The 15,367-nt window shown below is 41.9% G+C and overlaps 1 protein-coding gene across 2 annotated transcripts in view; it reads right to left on the bottom strand.

The window, feature by feature from the left end:
- The window catches only part of KANSL1 (KAT8 regulatory NSL complex subunit 1), a 168,794-nt gene extending 156,939 nt beyond the window's left edge, over positions 1–11,855 (bottom strand). The window contains exons 1-2 of one of the 2 annotated variants that reach the window (XM_059669843.1): positions 11,777–11,855; positions 10,014–10,152 (exon numbers count right to left, since the gene is read on the bottom strand). The gene's annotated coding sequence lies outside the window, so the exon portion shown is untranslated. Of the gene's footprint in view, positions 1–10,013; positions 10,153–11,250; positions 11,664–11,776 lie in introns of those variants that run through there. The other variant, XM_059669844.1, reaches the window with a different exon arrangement.
- Positions 11,856–15,367: the final 3,512 nt, after the last annotated feature.

The raw sequence follows: 15,367 nt of genomic DNA on the forward strand, positions 1-15,367 counted from the left end.
AGAAATTAAGACAAGAAAGAGACCAGAAGGGACCACCACCACAGCCAGAGGGAATGGTCCACAGTGTCAGAAATACAAGGAGGCCTGCCCTACTGGTGTGGCTCAGTAGTTGAGTATGGACCTATGAACCAGAAGGTCACAGTTCGATTCCCAGTCAGGACACATGCAGGAGGCAGCTGATCAATGAGTCTCTCTTATCACTGATGATCCTCTCTCTCTCTTCCTCTCCTTTCCTCTCTGAAATCAATAAAAAAAAATATTTTTTTAAAAAAAGAAATGAAAAGAAATATAAGGAGGCCTCACAAGATAATAACAGAAAGGGATCCTCTTACCTTGGGCAACAGGGATAACTCTGTAAGGGCAATTTCAGTGGAACACATGGGTAGAAGCTAGATGGGGACTGAGGGATGTGGTTTAAGGGTTTTGTATTCCTAAAAGTGAGAAAGACTAGAGTGTGTTTATAAGTTGAGGGACAAGAGCCAACAGGGAATGAGAGGTTGAAACTGGTTGGGAAGAAACAACTGTCTGCCAGAGATGCCTACAAGGAGGAAGAAAATACCTCAAAAGACCAAGGTGGGCCTAATATAGGAAGAGACAAAAGCAAGGACAGGGATAGGCCCCAGAAGACAGTCCTCCTGATAAGGCTGTGTTTGCTCTATGACCTTAGACAGAAAGACATTGGGGGAGGGCAGGTCCTTTACAATCAAGGCAGGTGTTTAAGTTCTGAAGAAGCCCCCATAGTAAGATGCTTTTAGAGTTACAACCTTAATTTATATTTTTTATTGAATTATTTTACTCCTGTTTTCACTTCATCTGATTTATTCAAGTCTCACTCATTCAAGTATGTTCTAGATTGCAAACATTTCACAAGATGATTTCTAAAAAAAAAGAAAGACTAGCAAAAACTAAAATCACTAGGTTCAAAATAAAAAGATAATTTTTAAAAAAGATAATATTTTTAATTTCTTCAAATCAAGTACCTAAATATGTATTCCCTGAGCTTCCAGAACTTACTATGGCTAGTCCCTTTGTCCTCTGGAGCAAACCAGCCAATAATGCCCAGAGCTGCTCTCTGGCCAACTACCTAACTTCCCTTCCTCACTCCAGCCCTACCAATTGTACTCTGCCTCAGCCTGGTCAGCACTGTCTCAGGACTAGTGAAATGGTCTTTCTTCACACAGTTCTAACAAAATTACCTAATACTATAAACCCCTTCACTCCAGGATGGAAAAATAGGAGAAAAAATCTGAGAACTGACAAAGCAATTTTATAACATGTACATATCTAGAGCAGTCTCAAACCACTGTAAAAATCTTAGTAAAGGCCCTATTTGGTTTTTTTTATATATATATATTTTATTGATTTTTTACGGAGAGGAAGGGAGAGGGATAGAGAGTTAGAAATATCGATGGGAGAGAAACATCGACCAGCTGCCTCCTGCACACCTCCCACTGGGGATGTGCCCGCAACTAAGGTACATGCCCTTGACCGGACTCAAACCTGGGACCTCTCAGTCCGCAGGCCGACGCTCTATCCACTGAGCCAAACGGGTTAGGGCAAGGCCCTATTTGGCTCAGTGGATAGAGCGTCGGCCTGCGGACTGAGAGGTCCCAGGTTCGACTCCAGTCAAGGGCACATCCCAGGGTTCTAGGCTCGATCCCCAGAAGGGGTTGTGCAGGAGGCGGCCAATTAATGATTCTCTCTCATCATTGATGTTTCTATATCTCTCCCCCTCTCCTTTCCTCTCTGAAATCAATAAAATTAAAAAAAAAAATCTGAGCAAAGCAATGAACCCTTCCCATCCATAAAATGCACATAGGCAAAACCATATCATTTTGCATCGGGCTGCCAAAAACCTGTCATTCTTCATGTATTTTATCCACAGAAAAGTCCCTCTAACCATCATTAAAGATCTATTTACTCTTCTTTGGCAAATAATTTATACAAGTTTTATTTGCTGGTATTCTAGCCTATCAGAAAGAAAGCATTAAAACAGAGAAAAGAACAAGGAGAGTATCAGCCTATCTGTGGGGAGTGGGCCTAAGCAGGCATTTGGACATCCTTAGCACTGCAGCAGAGGTGGGAGAGGCTCCTGCCACGGCCACTGCGCTCGCCAGCCATGAGTCCAGCTTCTGGGCTTCTGGCTGAGCGGCACTCCCACGCACTGACCACCAGGGGGCAGCTCCTGTGTTAAGCATCTGCCCCCTGGTAGTCAGTGCACATCATAGCGACAGGTCATTCTGCCGTTCGGTCAATTTGCATATTACCCTTTTATTATATAGGATGCACATACTAATCCACTAATACAATACATTCTATGGTCTCCAAAGACACATTATATTTCCACACAATACAATAACTGATGGGCATAGTGAGGATCTTTGATAACTTTGAATTGCTACTAAAAGATAAAATTTTGTTCAGGGCCCTAGCCAGTTTGGCTCAGTGAGTAGATGCCAGCCTGGGGTCCTAGGTTCGATTCTGGTCAAGGGCACATGCCTGGGTTGAGGGCCTGGGGCATGCAGGAGGCAGCCAATCAATGCTTCTCTCATCATTGATGTTTCTCTCTCTGCTTCGCCTTTCCTCTCTGTAATCAATACAAAGTATAAGTTTAATAATAAAAAAAAAAACTGTGAAGAAAAAAATTTTCACTCAGGGTGCTTTCTTTAAGGCAGACAGGCATGAAATAACTTTTGAAAAGATTTTCACCTAAATGATAACTTTTTTAAGTCTTAACTCTAGAAGTTTCAGGAGAGGTGCATACAGGCCAGTGGTGAAAGGCATGATTTAAAAACAGAACAAAAAAATAAAAAATACAAATGAAAACAGAACAGAGCAAGGCAGGAAGAGGTTAACTAAAGAACTTATATGCATATATGCATAACCCATGGACACAGACAATAGTGGGGTGAAGGCCTAGGGGGGTGGGTGTAGGGAAGAGGGAGTCGATGTGGAGGAAAAGGGGAGACCTGTAATACTTTCAACAATAAAGATAAATTAAAATAATAATAATAAATAATAATAAAACAGAAAGGTCATCAGCAGCCAGATCATCAGGAGTCTATATTCTATGTTGAAAAGTTTGAATTTTATCCTAAACACAGACAGGAGGGGAACACAAGTAGAGGGCTGGCCAAATCAGTCAGGCCAGAGCAACTCCTTAAGGCCTTGCTATTTCTGGGGTGATCCCTACTGCCTATCCCAATGTAATTTGAAACCAAATGTTCGAGCTTTTTCAAATATGACATCTGATTAATGTAAAATGTCTCTTTATTCACACAAGGAAAGGGGTATTAATTCCATATTACTGGTATCCTTACCTCCCAAGTCCCTTAGAGACAGATAGATACCTGGCCCTAATTCTTACAGATTAAGGAAATCCCAAGGTTCCATCAATGTCTACAAAGGATGAGACAGAGAGAGAGTAAGACTGTAATCTTGACCCTAATTTTTCAAATCAGATTGGTTTGATACCAAAAAAAAGAGAATAATCTTACCTTCTAAAGTTTCAATTTTATATAAATCTATAGTTTCAATGATAACAAAAATCTATACATAAGCTTAAATGCATAAAAAACCTAAAGAAATAACCTACTGGGGGGAGGGGGACATCAGTAATACTTTCAAAACTAAAGATAAATTTTAAAAAAATAATAATAATCTAGTTCTTTAAATCATGTTACCAATTTGCACCAAAATTTTCATTTTCTATGTATAGGTGTTAAGGGTGTGCCACCCATGATAAATGACATCTTTGGGGCTGACAAAGCTACTGGATGTTGCTATGGGTTGAATTGTGAAACCCCCCACCCCCCCCCAAAAAAAAGTTAGTTTGGACTCCTAACCCCCAGTACCTCAGAATGTAACCTTAGCTGGAGATAGTGTCTTTACAGAGGTAATAAAGTTAAAATGCAGTCATTAGGTTGGGCCCTATCCAATATGACTGTTGTCCTTTTAAAAAGGAGAATTTTTTTTTAACACAAAGACACACACATAGGGAGAACTCTATGTAAAGACTAGAGTTATGCAAGGGACTACCAGAAGCTAGAAGAGAGGACTGGGATAGATCCTGTCCTAGCACCTTAACGGGGGAGCATGTCCCTGCCCTTACACTTCTGCCTCCAGATCTGAAGGGCAATAAATTTTTGTTGTTTAAGCCACTCAGTATGTGGCACTTTGTTATAGTAGCCCCGGTAAGCAGGTGTCATGAAGAAAATAAGCAGCTAGTGTTTATTGAGCACAAAGTGTTATTAGATAGCACTTGGCATCAAGAAACTCAGGTTTACCCCAGGATCCACATATTATAATTATACCCTTTTTACAGATGAGGACACATCAAGGCTCTAAGAGATTAAGGAACTTGCCCAAAATCAGCCACAGCCCCGACTCTTATCACTAGGCTAAAAGGAACTATTATTAATAGTTCATTAAGCCAGACACTAAGTCCTTTACCGATATAACATACACAACAATGCTCTGAAATAAATATTATTACCAACTAGGGGCCCGGTGCACGAAATTCGTGCACTGGGTGTGTGGGGGGAGGGGAGTGTCCCTCAGCCCAGCCTGCCCCCTCTCACATACTGGCAGCCCTCAGGCGTTGACCCCCATCACCCTCCAATCGCAGGATCGGCCCCTTGCCCAGGCCTGACGCCTCCGCCAGAGGTGTCAGGCTTGGACAGGGGACCCCCATCTCCCCCTGATCACTGGCTCTGGCCCCCGCCCAGGTCTGAGACCTCTGGCCCAGGAATCATGCCTGGGCAGGGGACCCCCATCTCCCTCTGATCGCTGGCTCCACCCCCCGCCCAAGCCTGACGCCTCTGACCCAGGCTTCAGGCCTGGGCAAGGGGACCATCATATCCCCCCAATCCCCGGCTCAGCCCCCAACCCAGGCCTGATGCCTCGGCCAGAGGAGTTGACCCTCATCACCCTCCGAACACCAATCACCGGATCAGCCCCTTGACCAGGCCTGAGGCCTCCGGCAGAGGTGTCAGGCCTGGGCAGGGGACCCCCAGCTCCCCGTGGTTGCAGGCTCCGCCCCTGCCCAGGCCTAACGCCTCTGGCCTAAGCGTCCGGCCCAGGCAGCGGGGACCCGCAGCTGCAGCGGCCCCGCGATCGTGGGCTTCGCTTTAGGCCCAGGCACGGGACCCCTAGCTCCTGGGACTGCCAGCTTCGACCGTGCCCAGCTCCCATCGCTGGCTCCACCCCTACTTCCTGCTATCACTGGCCAGGGCGGAAAAGGCGCCTGATTCTCCGATCATGGCTGGGGGGCAGGGCAAAGGCAGCCCCAGGGCCGCCTTTGCCCTGCCCCCCAGCTCTTAGCTCCCCCCTGGGTTTCCAATCACTGTCAGTGGCAGGGGGCTTCTTCCTGCTTTCCCTTTCGCCTCCCTGCATTGTGCCTACATATGCAAATTAACCGCCATCTTGTTGGCAGTTAATTTGCAATATAGCCCTGATTAGCCAACGAAAAGGGTATCGTCGTACGCCAATTACCATTTTTCTCTTTTATTAGATAGGATACAAAGGAGGGCCCTATCAGAGAGATTAAGAAATTGCCCAGTATCTTACAACCAAGAACCATGATAGTGTATCTAATTTGCCAACTTGAAGGAAAAAACAAAAATATTTCTATACTAAACTTTAAGAGCAGGTGAAATTTTTAAATGCTTGGCCTTATAACTTAGTATTAGAAATATACATCTATAAATTCAAAATTCTTCAAGATCCCAGGACAACATGTACATGTACCCCTTCAGCCATTGGTCAAGGGCTGTTTGTGCTCAGTTGTGGCCCCTTACTGTTTCCTTGACTTCCAGACACAGGAGAAGAAAAAAATGTAAGGATTGAGATACTGGGTTTTTTGTTTTGTTTTGTTTTAAATTTTGTATTTAATTTTTTTATTTTGATACAAACAGAAAAGTATAAAAAAATATAATATAGTGAGATTTCTCCTTCCCACAATGTCCTTTGCCTGCAAAGTCCCTAGACTTAACAAGTAACCAATGTCACCATTTTCTTGTTTATTCTTCTAAAGTTTCTTTTAATGCATATATAAGCCAATATGAATTTTCTTTTCTGCATTTCTTTCTTCAAAAAAACACAAAAGGTAACACATCATACACACTGTTCTGCATCTTGCTTTTATCACCTAACTATATCTTGGGAGACCTTTCCATATCATATTGAATTATATTTTAATTCTGTCCTTTTGTTTGTCAAGAATACTTTTTACTTGCTTTCATCATAATTCAGTCTAGCACACAGAACAGCCAGAGCTAACTGAGAAAACTGACGGGGGCACCGTAACACATACCAAAGACCATCTATCTATTCTCTCCACCTCATCTTCACTTTGCTCTTTTCTCCAACTCATCCAATTCTCCTCCTCCTTGTTCCTCTCCCATCTCACCCATACCCTAACCCTGAAAACTGGACCTAGAAACAGCAAACTTCATTGATATTGCTTAGCCATGGCTACCAATAAAAAAGCTGGAGACCCCTGATATAGACAGAAAGCGGTAAATAATTTCCATAGGGCCGAAACCGGTTTGGCTCAGTGGATGGAGCGTCGGCCTGTGGACTGAAGGGTCGCGGGTTCGATTCCGGTCAGGGACATGTACCTGGGTTGCGGGCATATCCCCAGTAGGGAGTGTGCAGGAGGCAGCTGATAGATGTTTCTCTCTCATAGATGTTTCTAACTCTCTCTCTCTCTCCCTTCCTCTCTGTAAAATATTAATAAAATATATCTTAAAAAAATAATAATAATAATTTCCATAGGAACTTCTAATTAACAAAAATGCCTTCAATTGAGGAGTTGCTGTTTGAAGTTAATTTTCCTTTGTAACTTAGGTTTCCTTTGGTACTTTGGCTTGTGAAAAGGGTGAACATTGGCACTACTTTCTAGAAGCATGGAAATAAGCATATACTCAGGCCTAACGTTTAGGTAATGCATTTAGAGTTCATGCTGAAATAAGGTAATCACATAAAAACTAAAGAAAATGAACATGTTGGCTCCATTTTAATTAGACTACCTTTTTTTTTGACTTAAGAAATAAATAATTATAACCTGAAAATACATCTCAGAAACATTGTAAGAATATTTACAACTAAAAAAAGGGAATAGTTCTCCCTCCTTTTTTTATTTTCCATCCTGTAAATTCAATGCTATCCTCTTCCCCCCAAAAAAGTGCTTTTTCTCCTGCCCAGATCAAACTTAATTCATAAGTTTTTTTAAGTAATAAAAGGAGGAGGAAAATGTTAGCAAATAAAACATTTGTTTAGATTAGGAAGAGATTTTGCACTAGCAGGGAATATAAAATTAAGGCAGCCACATAACTACATTCTTAAGTAGTTAACAAGTGGTAACTCATACAGTACAGAGCTCTTACTTCCGTTCTGTATTTCTACCAAGCCAGAAGTCTTTGATACAGCTTCAGGGGTTACAGTGAAACTACAGCTGACTCCTGAACAATATGAGCTTAAACTGTTTAGAGTTTTTTTCCATAAATACTATTTTTCTTATATTTTTCTTTTCTCTGACTTCCTTTAATTGTAAGTATATAATACATATAACAAACAAAATATGTGTTAATCAACTATTTTTTATCAGCAATACTGTCATCAACGAGTAGTTAAGTTTTGGAGGAGCCAAAAGTCATTAGCTATTTTTGACTGGGGGGGGGGGGGGGGGGCGGGGGCGGGGGGAAGCAGCGCCCCTAACCCCAAGGGTTGTTAACGGGGCCAACTGTATATTAAACACTCCAGGTTCAGAGATTTAGAGGTAAAATCTTAAACAGCATATATACCTTAAAAAGCAAGACTCGCCCTCACTGGTTTGGCTCAGTGGATAGAGCATCGGCCTGCGGACTCAAGGGTCCCGGGTTCAATTACAGTCAAGGGCGTGTACCTTGGTTGCGGGCACATCCCCAGTGGGGAGTGTGCAGGAGGCAGCTGATCGATGTTTCTCTCTCATTGATGTTTCTAACTCTCTATCCCTCTCCCTTCCTCTCTGTAAAAAAATCAATAAAATATATTTTTTTTAAAAAAAAAAGCAGGACTCTATGTACCTAATACATTAATTAAAACCAAGGTGACTGCCCTGACCAGTTTGGCTCAGTGGATAGAGCATTGGCCTGAGGACTGAAGGTCCCGGTTCGATTCTGGTCAAGGGCATATACCTTGGTTGCGGGCACATCCCCAGTAGGGGGTGTGCAGGAGGCAGCTCATCGATGTTTCTAACTCACTATCCCTCTCCCTTCTTCTTTGTAAAAAAAAAAAAAAAATCAATAAAATATATTTTTTAAAAAAACAAGGTGACTGTAAAATAAAATCCAATATACTGATCCAAATTTTCTTGAGTTTTAGGGAACTAGTACCTGCTGACAGTCCTTTGTATCCTAAAGATAACAAAAGTCACCAGATCCTGGTGATAAATTCTCAGTACCAAAGAGAAATAATACTCTTGTACAAAGTCCTCCAATTCCTAAGGGTTCAGGACTTCTGGTTGGGTTCCCCTTGCAACCGCTTCAATTCTACAGGGAGAATGACTGGAAAAACTGTGTGACTTTGACTTCCTTTACACTAAAATAAGCCTCAGTATCCAACAATAGCAGCTGAAACATAAACGAATATGGAGAACTCAGTATGCATTTACCTAAAGATTTCCAACAGTCCAAATACTTAGTTTACACAGATTGCATTATTCTCTGATTTATTCACTGCATTAATTTGGAATTCTGCAGGAAAGCTTACCACACAACAAATTATCTAATTACACTAATATCCAGCTCCAAAGGAAGGCAACCTATGCCAGCTGGTGAAGCTGGTGGAGGGTTTCCATTACTCCTTGTCTTTCTCTCTCCATCCTTCCTCCCATTTTCCTCCCTACATATGTCTTAAACTTGGCCCCTCTGTTTAGTCTCAATGGAGTGTCCTTTGGCCATCTATGTACAAGAGACTGAAAGCAGCCAAGAGACTAGAGAAAAACCGTATCAATGAGTGGTTTTTTTTTTATCTAAAGATCATCAGCGAGGCTCAATGGTTGAGCATCCACCTATGAACCAGAAGGTCAGGGTTCGAGTCCCCATTAGGGCACATGCCCAGTGGGGAATATGCAGGAGGCAGCCAATCAATAATTCTCTCTCATCGTTGATGTTTCTCTCTCTCTCCCTTTCCCTTCCTCTCTGAAATCAATAAAAATGTATTTGAAAAAATAAAAGATCATCTGTCCACACTGCCCAAAAGAGGTTTATCCTGTGAAGTGAAACTTGGCACAAAGTGCTACCTGTTGAGAAAAATAATGTAAATTCATTCCCATACAAAGGACTAGGAAACAGCATGATAACTCTCCAACAGAGTTGTATCCATAAACCAACTGGTCTTAGAATGTTCTTATATCCTATATGATATGAAGTTTCAGAGTAAACAAATGGTTAATGACACATCTTTTGTAACACATGAATCAGCTACAGATTGGCAAGAATGGGTCACACCCAAGTACCTATGACTCTAAAGTACTTGTTTGGAAGTGGACCTGGATGTCGGAATTGCCAATCCATCCTACTTAGATAGGAGCAGAATTTTACAACTATGTGGGTTGTCATAACTTAAAGTTAAAAAAATAACACATATATATGTAATGCAAATTAATTTGAGAACTTCACTAATATTTTAACTCCAATAACCAAGAAAAGTAGCAATACAAAGTAAGGAAACAATGGACATAAGACACTGGGGGGTAGGGGAGGCCAGGGGATTGTCAAGGGTGGGGGGAAAAAGGAGACATATGTAATACTCTTTGTAATACTTAAGCAATAAAACTAAAAAAAAAAAAAAAACAAAAAAAAAAAAACAAAAAAAAACAAAGTAAGGAATAACCAATCAGTCCTAGGAAGCAAACACAATAGTAGTTTTTGAGTGGCAAGAGGCTTAAAGAATTGTAAATTTGAGAATTAGAATATTCTCAATTCTAAAAAATAAATTAGGCCTTTAATTTTAAAAATAACACATCTTACCTTAAGAGGCATCCGAATAGCATTCATAGTGTCAGGAGTAGTTCAGACAATACTCAAAAATGAGCAAGAAGGGAGTCTTAGTAATCCCTCAGTCACCAAGTATGAGCAGGTGGAAAAATGTTTTATTTCAAGAAGGTATCTGAAAGAGAAGACTTTCATTTAGACGAAAACAATGATGAAGAATGAGTAAATAGTTTAAGCTATGTGGACAGAGATTTGAAGTACTACTGCCTCACCATCCCAAAGAGAAGTACAAAACAGTCCTCTTTGGAAAACAGCAACTGTGGGCATGTGTATATCCATATATGTGGAGAAATATATTTTACATAAGAAGTGGATTCAATGTGTAATACATATTTTAGATAATATAAAATTTTAGATAATATCAAATCGTTAGAAAGCCAAAAATCCCAGATAGAAAAATAATTATCCATCCAGGGTACTTCATAAACACTACGGAAAGTGATTTGTTAACTGACCGTCTAAAAAAGACCCTTATACTCTGGTTTCTCTTCAGATCGTAGAAGTCTTTGGCCTTTTAAAAAAAGACCCTTGCCACGTTTAATTTTATTTAATGAAAATCTCTCTGATCGCTCTCATTGTCCTAAATTTTATTAAGTTTCAGAACCCATTCTACTTAAAAACCTATGCTTGACTGAAGTGCTACAAGCAAATAAAAGGCCCTTCTTTCCTAGAGATCTTTAAAAGCAAACCAAACAACTTAATTTTGACGCCCGGGAGGGAGGCAAGTTTGCCTGGAGGTAGGAGGATGGGTTAAAGGACCTCCCTCGCAGAATCCTCGTTCAAATCCTAGGCCTGAATGAAAATTCCAGCTTAACCAGTTATTGCTTCGCTTAAAATGGAGGCTTGCCTGAAGAGGAACAAAAATAACAGCACCCACCTCTATAAAATAAATTTCGGAAAAATCAAAGACTACAATACCCTCATCTTCTAAAGAAAAATGTTTTTAAAATGTTCTGGTGTCGATTTGTTCCTGCTATACGTTTGTCACTTCGGCTTGGAAGACTTGCCATCACTTTCCTTAACGCTCATCGGATTTTTTTTTTTTTTGGGGGGGGGGGGGGAAGGAGTCTGACTCTTGACCCAAGTCTCAGGAGGATTTAGGGGCCCCTCGGGGACCCCCACTGCAGGAGGCATGGGGAGAAGAGAAAGGGGACAGCCCGATTCCCACCCCTCCCCCCACCTCGGACCCTGGTCCCAAACCTATCCGCCTCACCTTCCCGCAGCAGGGTGACTCCTTCTGCCCCATCCCCGTTGTTAGAGGGGGGGCGCCCGCGGGAGTGGGCTCAGGGCAGGGGCGCCGTGGCCGTTGCCCTCAGGAGGGGCGGCCCGCGGGATGCAGCTTCCCTTCCCCTCCGCGTCGGTCCGTCCCACCTCGGCTCGGCCTTGCGCCCCGGGCTCTCCTCGGCGCCCCCGGCCCTAGGCCCGGCCCCGGCCGGCCCCCGGGCACCAGGCCCCCGACCCTTCGGCAGGCACCCCGCGGCCCAGGCCTGGGAGTGGGAACGGGGCGGGGGTCTCTATGCCCCACACACGCGTCTCCGCTCCCCCAGCCCAGCCGCTTCCAGGGCCCTCGGCGGCGCCCGCTCCACGGGCCCTGCGGCCCCTCGCCTCCCGGCCGGGCCGCCCCCTCGGATTCCCGCGGACGGGACCACCTCCCCTTCCCCACCATCACCCCTACCGACTCGGGCACCCACCCCCCGGGGCACCAGTGCCAACGGCGGCTCCCCGGGCCCCGGACCTACCTGCACGGCTCAACCAAGCCTAGAAGTGGGGGCGGGGAATCTTCCGCCCTCCTCTGTCTCTCATTGGCCCTTGCAGAGCACATCGTGAGCGGCATTGGCTGGTGGCGGATGTCCGTCAGAGCGGCGGGGCGGGACAGAAGGGGGAGAGGATGCTGGTGCCCCGGCGTCTCTGTCTCTGTGTATCTCTCTGTCTCTGTCTCGCTTTGGGAAAGGAGAGACATTTGAATCGGAGGACTGAACGGAGGCCGGAGGTGGGAAGGACAGAAATAGGCATCCTGACAGAGCTTCCCACCGGTCGGCCGCTCCGAGCCCTCTACCTAAGTCTCCTGTAGATCCTCTTCTCCATCACCCCCAACCCCGGCCCCTCACCCTTGTAGGTTCTTCATCCAGGAAGCGACGTGATGAAAACTCGAGGCCGGAAGGCCATAGAGGAGATTTTATGTATGTATATAAAATATACACGTACAAATACTTACATATAAAGTCAGTCAGATATAAGGTCACGAGAGCCTGGAGAGGAAAGGGTACACATCTCACAAACAGGGAAGGACTTGAGATAGAGCCACTATCAGAAGGAATCAAAATGACTCAAAGTGCTAGTAACAGTGGTTTCCTCCCGGGCGGGAGAACTGAGTGCCTGGGAGACCAGGTGGAAGAAAGACAACATTACACCGCGCATCCTTTTGTATCTTTTGATTTCTGTACCATTCACAAAGATGCCAGGTTGGTTTTGTTGTTTTTCTGTTAAGTAATTGATTTAAATTTAAAAATAATTCCAAGGTTGGAAAACCAGGGGGACAGACAAGATGGTCGTCCAGACAAAGTGGCACAACGTGCGGACTTTAGGAAGGAATTTTAGTTTTTAATATATTCAGATCCAGATACCAGTGGTAAAACTAAGTGGATGTGTCCTAGGGGAACTGGAGTTATGGAACTGGTGGAGTGGAAAATCTGGACTAGGGGAGATCTGGGGGTCTCCGCCTAAATATGGTGACTGGTGACATGCTAAAGGATAAACTCCCCATAGAAATGTAAAAGAAACCCACCGAAGCATGAAAAGAAACAGAATGAGGGCCAGTTAGGTAAGAAAAACAATATTGAAGAAGCATGAAAGTTAAGGGAGGCAGGGTATCTGGAAAAACAGAATAATAAAACTATAAGACTGGTGAGGCTCTTGAGACTCACTTCAGGGACCCTCTTTAGGCTCATTCAGTAAAGAATGAAAGTCAAGAAAATATCCATTAAGCCGAGTTCTTAATTTTTTTCAAACCACAGACCCTTTTCAATCTGGTGAAGTATATGGTCCTCTTCTCAGAATGTTTTCAAATGCATAGCAAACATACATGGGAATGCAAAGGAAAGCAATGATATTAAACCACAATTTTCAATTATATTATATTAATGCATTTTATATTAATGTATTCAATAAGATCTAATAACAGGCCTAATAACCACAGTAATTTTGAGGCAGTAAATTAACATAAATAATAATTCAAGATCTCTACAACAACTGTAATATATTTGGAAAATATCTGTGATTTCTATTGATGACAAGATCACAGGTACTGCTCATAATACTTGGTTTGTTGTCTCCATTTGTACTTAAAGAAAATGCTAATTTTCTGTTACACTTTAGCAAAAATAAAGGCATATGCTTTTCTAAGTTCATGGATTTCCTAATCTGCGGACCATAGTTTAGGAAACCATACCCTAAAGAAAGCATTCTTTCCACCCTCCACATACCATGCCAGGCTGTGCCCTTCCCTTGGCTTCTTATCTCTTGCTCTCTCTACTCCTTTCCCATTTGCTCCAAGCACTCTCTACCTGCCGATTTCGGATATCCCTGTGACTAAAAGAGCAAAGGACTATGAGTGAGTGTTGGAAGAAAGATATATACAGGTTGTCTTTCTTCAAAGAAAAAAGAGAGAGCTAAGCAGTATATAGCAGATCTGAGAAGATGGGGAAAAGGAACCCAAGATGGGGTAGCATTAATCCCCAAGAGGAAAAACAAATTATAAAAAGAAACTTTTATCAGTTAAAAAATGATATTTTCTGAGTTTATTAATTTTACTTAAATCAGCCCTAGAAAACATCTTTAATCCAGCTTTTTATTTCATATATCTATAAAATGGGGTGAAAAAAAATAGTACCTACATCCTAGGGTGTTTTGTGAGGATTAAATTAGTTAATACATATAATAAATTTAACACAGTGCAGTTTTTAACTACCGTTATTATTACATTTTGCATCTTGTATTCCAGAGCATGCCATGAAAAGCTTTGGTATGATTATTTGTATTAATGGCATGTATAATAGCAAATTAAGACTGATAAGGTGATTAACCCAGAGCACTTACTTTTTATTTAAATGCTTCAAATTTAGAATACTTCACTTCTTCCAGTTACATTTTCATTCCTCTAGGGGTGGTTGGAAGAACATCAGTGCCTCTTTAAAGAGATTGTAAACTTGGAAAGAATATTTTGCTACTCCTATTACAAAGGGCTAGCTTCCATAATGCTGAATATAAAGACCTCCTACAAATCAAGAAATAAAGACCAGCAATCCTCATATATTTCTGGTGGAAGTGCAAACTGGCACAGCCACTTTGAAAAAGACTCTTTGATATAATTTAATACAACTGCAGATATGCATACTCTATGTCCTAACAGTTACACTAGTGGATATATGTTATAAGGAAATGTAGAGTTTTAAGCATAAGTATTACTGTACAAGAATAGTTATAGCAGCATTGTTCCTTAGTGCCCCAGACTGGAAACATCCCAAATGTTTACCAAGAATAAAATGGTCAAATTATTGTATATTTGTACCATGAAAATTAATAAACTATGGTTATATTCAACGACATAAAAATTTTTACAAAGGTAATATTAAACACATACACAAAAAGCAAGATTCATAAAACATATATAGTATGATTCCATTTATGTAAAGTTTAAAAGCAGGCAAAATTGAACTACTAGTATATTGCTTAGGGATGCATAGATAAGTGTCAGGATTATAAAGAAAAGGAAGGAAATGAACACAAAAGACGAATTAGTGGGACAGAGGGAGTTTGATTGGGTGGAGGTTGTTCTTAGGGACAGGCAGTGTTCTACTTTTTGATCAGGTGATGGGATAGAAGTATGTGCTCTATAAGTGTTTATTAAAATGTACAAAAATGCCCTGGCTGTTTTGGCTCAGTGGATAGAGCGTCGGCCTGCGGACTGAAAGGTCCCAGGTTCCAGGTTCGGTTCCGGTCAAGGGCATGTACCTTGGTTGTGGGCACATCCCCAGTGGGCGGTGTGCAGGAGGCAGCTGATCAATGTTTCTCTCTCATTAATGTTTCTGGCTCTCTATTCCTCTCCCTTCCTCTCTGTGAAAAATCAATAAAATATATATTAAAAAATAAAAAATAAAATGTACAAAAACATTTATATTTTTCAGTATATATATTTCACAATGACAATATTTTAAAAACAGAACCTCTAGGAAAATGAACAAAGTTTATGACAAATTTTACAAGAATGAAAACAGGAATCGCTCTTTTTTAAAAAAAATATATATTTTATCGATTTTTTACAGAGAGGAAGG

This window comes from Myotis daubentonii, chromosome 16, assembly GCF_963259705.1.
Source record: "Myotis daubentonii chromosome 16, mMyoDau2.1, whole genome shotgun sequence".
NCBI classification, from domain to species: domain Eukaryota; kingdom Metazoa; phylum Chordata; class Mammalia; order Chiroptera; family Vespertilionidae; genus Myotis; species Myotis daubentonii.